General features: G+C 48.6%; 1 non-coding gene across 1 annotated transcript; it reads right to left on the bottom strand.

The window, feature by feature from the left end:
- Positions 1-202: 202 nt before the first annotated feature.
- On the bottom strand, positions 203-305 carry LOC111762490 (U6 spliceosomal RNA). Its single transcript, XR_002795593.1, has one exon. It is a non-coding gene; the product is annotated as a U6 spliceosomal RNA (small nuclear RNA).
- Positions 306-9,701: the final 9,396 nt, after the last annotated feature.

The following is a 9,701-nucleotide window of genomic DNA, read 5'->3' as shown; positions in this document are numbered from 1 at the left end:
ATGAGAGCACATTTTTATAATTTTACTATTAACTATAGTCCATGGTTTTTCACTGTTTGTGTAGTATAATTCCAAGGACTTTAAAAATTTTTTTATTGTTTTACCTTATATACAGTCTAACATTTTCCCTTTTAATCACATCCAGATATACATTTCAGTGTTGTTGACTGCATTCACAATGCTGTGCTACTGTTAACTAACAAAAAATATGGAATGCTTCCCAAATTTGCTTGTTGTCCTTGCACAGGGGCCATGCTAATCTTCTCTGTATCCTTCCAATTTTAGTATATGTGCTGCCGAAGCACTTGTTAAGTATTCCCATTTCAGTCTTGCTATCTTTCATTTCTTTTTTTTTTTTTGGTACTGGGGATTGAACCCAGGACCTCATACATGGGAAGCAGGCGCTCAACCACTGAGCTACATGTACTCTCCTCCTTTACTTCTGTTGAATGAATGAATGAAAAGACAAATGAATGCATGCCAGTGGATGATGCCTGTTGGACTTACTTGGCCTTGAAGTCCTAACAGATCTAATGCCTGGAGGGTGGCAGGAACAGAAGGGTGGCGCCGTTTCTCAGAGTTGGGGCCACTATTTTCAGAGGGGCCAGCGTGTCTGCTGGATGTGACTCAACACCTGGGGGTGAGGATGTTCTTGAGATGCACCTCTCTCTCTCGCACGCACACGCATGCACACGTGCACACACAGACAGGGAGACAAAGGCAGATACTGCGAGGTAAAAGAAAGGAATGGAAACAAAGAGAACAAGTCACAAATACAAGGAAACACCCACACAAAGTAGGGTTGTCCCCAGATGATCAAGAACAAGACACGCACGATCTCGGGCAGTTTGATTCAGTTCCGAGGAAGGAGAAAATACAGTTCTGCCCTGGGGACCCCTGAGTGCAGCGACGGAGGCAGGATGCTCCCGCGGGGGTCCCTCCCCTCCCCGTGCACAACTGGCCGAGGCAAAGCTCGATGGCACACAGGAGACCGCTCGGCCTCTTCATATCTGCCCGAAAGGCAAACCCACATTCTGCCCCCTCCCAAAACGCTTCTGGGATTCCTCGTGTACCCTCTCTCTGGCCACACAACCACGTGCTTCTGTGGTAAGGAGTGTTAGGAACCTCATGTTTTCCTAGGACTGTGATTTAGCTGTTGAAACACACCTCCCGCCGTTCTTTGCAAGGGCACTCAGTATAGGCTGAGTGACTGGGGGAAAGAAGCGCTGGCTGCTCCGAACGGGACCCGGGCTTCAGGAGGAAGGTTCATGCCTCCTTTCACTGCTACGTGTGTTTGAGGATGGAAGCAAGGACGCGTGTGGGGAGAATTACGGGGAGTGTGGAGAGACCTGCTTTGTCTGCCGGCCCTCTTTCTCATTCTGAGTGTCCGTGGTTCGGGCAGGCAGATAACCCAGGTGGTCATGTGATCCGAGCTTCCATGTGACTGGGCCTGACCAATCAGAGTCTCTCCCTCACTGGCCCAGTGGTTGGCTCAGGGCCCTGCAGCTGGGTCCATCAGAGCCCTTTCCACATTTTGGCTGGGATTCTGGAGAAAGAGGCTCCTTCGATGTCAGGAATAGCTGGTGCTGAGGATGGTTCGAGGCCATTGGGGGCTAGTTTTGCCCCTGTGGGTAGCATCTGCCTGAGAGCAAAACCATCACAGAGAAAAGCCAAGTCAGGAGACAATAAAGAGAGGCCAATTCCCAATGGCTTAATGGAACCTGGTGATTCAGCAGCGCTGAAAGCCAGGTTGCCTCTTGGACCTCCCAGTTTTACAACCCTCTTCCCCCACTTTTAAAAATCAAGACCAGTAATTTTTAACGGAAAGAGTCCTGACTAAAAGAGTGAGGAGTAAATAGTCACTGTGATTTCCTCACCTGCTGGTTTGAAAAACATGCTGTAAACGCTAGGGAAAATCAAAAGGCAATATGCCAGTGACTGGGGTGTGCGGGGAGGCCTCCACAGAGGGCGTGAGCAGGGAAGGCCGCTCTGAGTGGCAGAAAGAAGCTGGCCTGGGCAGGCCTGAGGGATGCGGGAGGGAGCTGGAGCCACTGAGGCACAGCACGAGGGCTCCCACTGACAGTCACGGCTCGGGTTCCAGCCTCAGGCAACTCCCCCTTCCTTCTATCAGCTTTACTAGCCCCAGCCTGTCCCGGGGCCTCACTTTCCTCTTCTGCAAAATAAAAGTCTGGATTCAGAAATTTCAAAGATCCTTTACCTTTACCTAGAGATTTTATGGTTGTTTTAACAGTTTACTTTTTTACAAACCAATTTTATTGAAATATGATTTACATAACTTAATGCTGATCCATGTTAAGAGTACAAGTCCATGATTTTCAGTAAATTTACAGAATTGTGTAACCGTCGCCACAATTCCGTTTTAGAACATTTTCATCACTCTCCAAAGCTCCCTCATATCCACTGAAGTCAGTCCCCTTCCCACCCCCAGCCCCAGACAATGACTAATCTGCTTTCTGTCTCTCTAAATTTGCCTTTTCTAGAAATTTCCATAGAAATGGAATCATACAATATGTGGCTTCTTTCACGTAGCATAATGTTTTTGAGGTCCATCCATGCTGTAATACTTTTAAAAATAATAACGATGGAAGTAATTACAAGACTTTAAACAAGGACTTAATCTTTCTTTTATATGATCTCCCAATAAATTGACATTTGTTTTAGACACCTCGATTTAAACGAGGTTCATTCTAGCTTTCAAAGCTTGGATTTTCATTGTCAATTGTGGAAAACTCTAGATTCTTTGTTATAGCACATCTGTTGGTTGGCTGGATTTTCTGGGGGCCAAACGATTGACCAATTCTGCTTCTTTTCAAAACGCTTTGCCCAGTACTTTACTTCTGAAAACATTCACTGTCGTCCTTTCAGCTGGTTGGCAATGGATTGCCTCAGCAGCCACAAGGTTTTTTCTGTCTGTCTGTCTGTTTGTTTGTTTGTTTAAAAGACACAGTACAGGATTTTGTCTGGGAACATAACTAGGAGAGAGACCATTTCTGGACAAAGGGTGAGCCAAGATAAAAAAAACATTTATGGCGAATTCACAGGCCAGCCCTGGCACATTTGCCTGTGCACACCGGGTGTATACATTCATGTATCTTTTCACCTGCAGACGTTGGCCAACCACTGTGTCCCAGTTGCTGTCCTAAGCATTGAGGACACAGACATGAACAAAGTGTTCTGACCCAGATCTTCTGCTTACTTCAAAGTGTCATTTTGGGCAAATTATTACTGAACCTCTCTGGTCCTCAGTTTCCTCATCTATGAAATGGGGATAATAGTAATACTGCCTCATAGAACTTTTTTGCAAAGAGATAAAACCTGCAAAATACTTAGCACAGTACCTGGCACTTACAATGTGCTCAGGAAATGGCAGCTATACTATTACAGTTGTCATTGTGATGGCACACTCCTAGCTAGCAGACAACTGATGTTCTCTAAAGTTATATAGACATATGGTTAAACAATCATAAAATCATGTGATGAAAGCTAAATGGGCATATGCTCAGGTTCCTATGGATGCACAGCATGGGCAGTGCTCAGCGCTACCTGGTGAGTGTGTGTGTGTAAGATTGATGAGTCATGTGTGAGACCCCAGACTTTAACATGTCAAATATGTTTTTTGAACAATCATGGTTATATACCAACCACATGATATGATTAACATCCAGTTCAACTTGGATGGTCCAGCACTGTACTCTGCCCCACCCTTTCCCTCCGCCACAACTTGGCTTATACCAGGACCCCCACCCATTCCTTCTTTCCTTGTCCAGCCTATCCATCAAAGGTTGGACAAGGTGCTTCTCATATCTTACCTGTTTCCAAAGTGCTTTTCATCTCCTTCAGCTCACCTGGGCTTTCCTTCACACCTTTAAGGGCTTTGAGTCATAAGGAAGTAACTTGAAGGCTGGGGAAGGACACTAGGAAAGGTCTGATCCACCCCCTTGCTTTGCAGATCAAGACACTGAAACCAAAGAGACGTGGATTGACAAAGGTCAGCGATGGCACCGCCACCCACCTCACTGTCCAGGCTGGTAGCCCAGGAGTCACCCTGACTCCTCCCTCCCTCTGACCTGCTCCTAAAGGCCCCCAAGGCCCGTTGCTCCCGGGTGCTAAATGCCTCTCCCAACCATCCTCTGTGGTCTCTTCCGCCCCCATCGCCTCTCAGCCTCCTCCCTGGCCTCCTTGTCTTCAATTCTGGGTGTTTGTACAGACCCTGCCTCAGCCTGGAACACTCTTTCCACTCACACCCACTCTCCCCCAACCCACACTCTGCTTTGCTTGGATAATACCTACTCATCCTTCAGCGTCGGCTTAAATAACGCGTCCCCAGCCAGGCTTTCCTGACTCAGAGTTAGACCTGCTCTGGGCGCCTGGAATCAGGTTACCTCCTCATCATAACCTCAGACCCCTGTACCGTAATTACTCTTGTAATGTTGTCTTCCCCAGATGCGCCGGCATAACTGCACCTCTTAGTACAGCATCCCACAGATAAAGGCAGCCAATGCTTACTTGGCTTTGACCATTGTAGTTGTTTCTTTTATTTTATTGTATATATTAGATGGTACGTAACAAGCTCTGCAACTTGCCTTTGCCACTTATCAGTGTTGAGGTTTCAGAGGACCAGAAATAAATATTCTCTCTTCAAAACTGGCAGAGATTAAGATGTCAGCTGTATTTCACATCAATAAGATCATACAATAGTTGTCTTCTCGTGTCTGGTTTATTCCAGTCAACATGATGTCTTCAAGATCATCCATGTTGTCTCATGTATCAGAGCTTCCTTCCTTTTCATGGCTGAATAATATTCCATTATATATACATACCCCATTTTGATCTGCCTTCTTTCTGGGGGAGTGGGAGGAATAGAGAGGTAGGAAGGGCTGGGTCTCTGATTGGATCAGAAAGAGACAGGCACCCAACCCTGACCCAATCAACTGTAGCCAGGTGGGCAGGGCCATTAGAACCCTTTGGTTGGATTTAGGAGAGGTATAATTCTCAGAAGAAGAGGAAGATGGTGGAGATGGGACAATAGATGTCTCCTTCCTAGGAAAGACCTCTTCAGATTGATTTTTTGCTCTGGGTCCTGCTTTTTAAGGGAAATATTTTTAAATAACACCAGTGGTTCCCGACCTGTGTGAGGAAGGCCTATTTATATAGAAAAGTGTTTGAGCTTCCCTCTCCACTCCCCAACATGATAACTGCACTTCTATTACAAAGGCTTACTGTTAATGCAGAGATTCCCCGTTGGCTACCAAATGTCTGTTCTTCCCATTCCTTAGCTAACAGACCCCAATTTTTGGCTATGCATTTTTACTGCCAAGATAAAAGATAACATTTCCCAGCCTCCCTTGTAGTTAGGGAAATGTTCCCTTGAGCAAGTATTTTGTTTCACACCTGGAAAATCACCTTAAAGGGAAGGGGTTTATGTCTTCTCTTTCCCTTTCTCTCTTGCCTGGAACATAGATCTGATGGCTGGACTTTCAGCAGCCATTTCAGACTATAAGGATGGAAGTCACATTCTGAAGACGGCAGAGAAGAAAGATAGGTGGTTCAGTTTCTGATGTATTTATGGAGCTACCACATCAGCTCCAAACTGCCCAGGCTTCTTTTATGTGAAAAAAAAGAAATGTCTATCTTGTGTTAAGGTGCTGCTATTTGTTTTGTTTTCTACAGTATGCAGCTGAATCTAATCAAAATCCATACAGCAGCAACAGATTCAGAGAATCCTTGAAATAAGACTCCCAGGAGTCTGTGGCTTAGAGTTTGGAACAACTGAACTAGAAAGCCAGAACTAGATTGAGAAGGAAATCATGGTGTTGAGGGTGGGGGCAGTGCAGGTGGGGGATTGGTGCCTTGGAAACCATATCCACTGGGATGTTAGGGGATAAACTGGGGATGTTCAGATGAAAGAAGAGCAGATGCAGGGACCACAGTTTTTACAAAAAGCTCCAGCAAAGAGGGATGAAAGTTCTGGGTTGTGCCAGAACATAGAAGTTACTGTAGGGCAGAATTAAAAATCACGTACTTTCTAATTGTTAGAATGGCTTAGAAATGGAACAGGTATGTAAGCATGAAATTATGGCTAACAAGTTTTGAATTGGCTCATAGTTGGATAAAATGATGTGATGCTAAGAACAATCAGAGAAATCTTCCCCCAAAAGTTGAGACTTTGTGCTAGAATTTCTGGCATCCACTATATCTTGCAAAAGCCTAAAGTAGTGCAAGGGTTATAGTACTCAGCACATCTTGGCTGGATGAATGAATGAATGAATGAATGAGTACACTGCCCACAGACAATATCCATTCTGTGGCAAGCTAATGAAAGAGCAGAGGGAGACTACAGAATGGGGGGGGGGGGGGCGGGGACACATTAAAATCTTGCCTCTACGACATTGGTAAGCACTGAAAATACTTCGGAGGCCTAACTTAGAGACCTCCTTGCAGGTGACCTTCCTCGGGAAGTTGGGGGCAGGACAGCAGCCTGGTGTCTGCTTCCGCAGGGTCTGCGGGGAGTCTGTGTCCTCCGTGTCTGTCGGGAGTCACTGCTGGCCACACCGGAACTTCCGCCCTCCGTGCGACCCCGCGACCACTCCCACACCTTGATGGAAGGGCAAAGAGGGAGGCCGCGCTTTCAGGACCCTCCCCCCTTCATTCTGCCAGGGCAGTAAGGAAGGTTTGTGAACATTTCATAGGCATTGTAACATAAAAAAATTTTTTGAAGCCACAGGTTAAATAAACTTCCCGGCAAGAGAAAATAATAACGGTAATAGAAGTTACCTGCCCTCCCTGGAACAGGCACAAGTGACGCCCACAGGTTGTGGCTCTCCACTTGCCTGAGCAACCCTTGAGTGCTTTTTCTTCCTACAAATGTCTACAGTTTGACTCTCTAGTGCTCTTTAAGAGAACCACATCCCTTACCCAGAGGGGCCAAACTGGACCTAGAACGAAGTCCCCTCGCCCCACCAGACAGCTGTGCAGTCAGAGGGGACATAGTGCTCCCCAGGGTTGCCTTTCCCAAAAGCCCAGGGATGCCATGGGAAATGGCACTTAGCTGAGCTTGAGCAGAGGGTTTGGGGGTGGCAGGAGTGTCTAGGGTGATACAGTTCTCCAAAGCAGACTCAGCTCCAGGCCCCTCTCTCCATCCTCACAGCCACCTAGCAGGACACACACACACACACACACACACACACACCAATAATTCCTGGGCATATCAGAGTCCAGATTCATATAAAGGCAGGAAAACCTTTCCCTAAATGCATTACCTGCCTAGAGTTCCTGCTCTCTGGGGAGAGCGCCGAGTGGTATCATTTCCCTTTTATATGTCCTCATACGTGCAAACCATGCTCAGAGGAAACAGGCCCATTACCTTAGCTTGGCTGGAAACAACAGAGCAGCATCCCTGGTGGGTCCTTTGGTTGCAGAGAAGGTAGCAGAAGCTTCCCCGGCCAGGTGCCCCCACACTAACCTCTGAAAGCAGAAGGAGGCAGGATGAGGATTTATTGCCTGTCTGCAAATTGCAGCCCCTGCCAGGTGGGAGAGAGTGTGGCCTCTTCCCTAACAGATGAGGTCTACCAGGGTCATGATTTATGGGATGTTGGCAAGATTTCATCTGGAATAAAGTTTCCTTGTATTCGGAGATCGAAAAGGAACTGGCTTGCGCCTTCCTGCACCGCAGCCTTCCCTAAGCCAGCACAATCCCTCTCTGAGAAAATGATCAGTTTTTTCACAAAGACCCTTTCTTGAGGCAGAAGAGCTTGAGCAGGCTCAGAGCATCTCACCAAGCACCTGTTCTCCCCCTTTCCACTATTCCAAGCACTCACTGTACTGTGGAAGGTTGAATAAGGCAAAAGCACACTGCACATGCTTTTATCTCAAGTTTGGTATTTTTAGCGTGGAAGCCAAGCTAAATGAAATTAAATTTTAAAAAGAGAGAAAAGGGAAGAGAGAAATACATCGAGGCTGAGATCATTGGCTGCGATTACGCACACATTCTTCAGCTCTGAATCTCCACGGCACGTTCTTGGGGGTTTGTGTGTCTGAGGGGGTGGGGCGGGTCATTCCAGGGCAGGGGGCTGGCAAGTGTTAGGGGAGGAGCCCTGCGGGGGGGCTGCCTCAGGGTCCTTGAGGACAGCCTGGGTCCTTCCTCCCCCAGTAGGAAGGAGGGGGGGGTGTCCGCAGTTCCTGAGCACCTACTACGTGCCGCGCTGTGTTCTGGGCACGTCCCTGTGAAGCAGGTCCCAGCCCGTTTTACAGACGGTAAAACTGCAGCCCAGGGGCACACCCTGACTTGCCCGGGTCACTCAGCGGGAGCCGAGGGCCATGGGTCAAACTCCAGTCTCTCCACATCACTGCCCTGCTCCTTCCTGCTGTCCTACCACGGCCACGAGGGAGGGCCTGCCTCCGGACACAAGAATGTGGACAACTGAAATGGCAACTGCTCTGTAACCAAAAACCTGTTTTCCTGGCTTAAGAGGATTAGCCCTGGCAGGCCCTAAAAAATAATTAAAGAGGCCCCGGCAGGGCCTGCCCTGGGGGCAGCCCTCGTGGGTCGCTGGGGTGGGACAGTGTAACAGGCTAAAGGGCCCTGTCGCCGGCCCCCAGCCCTGTGCCCCAAGTGAGCAGCCACCCAGCAGGAGCTCCTCGCTGTCCACGCGGGCCTGTGCTCAGTCCATCCGGGGTGGGCCTGGCCAGGCGACACAGTGCTGGCCTGTTGATCAGCATGCAGACGCCACCCCTCCCAGCTGTTCCTGAGCGAACCGTTCAGGCTCCCAGGAAACCCAGCCTCACCCAGTCTGGGGAAGACTGTTCTGTGATCCTTGGTCCTGTTCCATGGGCCATCTCCCTGCCAGGTGACAAGGTGAAACTTTTTGGAGACACAGTGTGAAGTACAAGGAGATTTTTGTGCTTTGGTCAGGCAGACCTGGGTTCAAATGTCTGTGCTGCCACTTCCTGGCTGTGCAACCTTGGGGAGGATACTTTACCTCTCTGAGTCTCCATTTCCCTTACCATAAGGATACCTACCTCATAGGATTATTGCTGAATAAAATAAGTACTTACAACACCTAGCCCGACACTCTTCCTGAGGCCAAGGTCCTCCTTTCCTCCTTGCACCGGGTTTAGAGGACTGCACAGGGCGTGCGGGGTGAGTTCTCTGTCCTCTTCCTTCTGAGCTCTGACGCAGGCAAGGGCTGGGCTCTTCATGCATGCATTGCCTCAGTTCTCACCATGGGGAGGTGGTTATTAGGCTCATTTGACAGCTAAGGGGCTTCATCTGGTAACTTGTTCAAGGTCACACCAGCGCTCGTTCGAGGTAGCAGGGATTCCAGCCAGGGTGTGCCTGAGTCCAGAGCAGCGAGCTTAATTACAGCGCTTCAGTTCCTGTCGACGTCGCTGAGCTCGGCCAGGCCGAGTTGTGTTGGCTCGTCTCTCTAGATGCCGTTTTGTATGGACAGGGGTGTGTGTGTGTGCGCGTGTGCGCACGCACGCGCGCACGCAGGACTAGGGGGTGAGGTGCTTGGCCAGCCTTCCAAGGAGCAACAGGAACCTGCGCTGTCCCCTCAGATCTTGCCACGGACCTTTTGTCTGTCCCACTCAGGCAAATCGGGGAATTCTTCAGGGCCTCCACTTCCCTGGGTTTCAAATGCAAAGTGTTATCCTCGGGCGTGTCCAGGGCAGGACTGAGG

This window comes from Dasypus novemcinctus, chromosome 3 (genome assembly GCF_030445035.2).
Source record: "Dasypus novemcinctus isolate mDasNov1 chromosome 3, mDasNov1.1.hap2, whole genome shotgun sequence".
Classification (NCBI taxonomy): Eukaryota; Metazoa; Chordata; class Mammalia; order Cingulata; family Dasypodidae; genus Dasypus; species Dasypus novemcinctus.
Note: the sequence above shows the minus strand (reverse complement) of the source record. Positions and strands in the feature narration are given on the sequence as shown.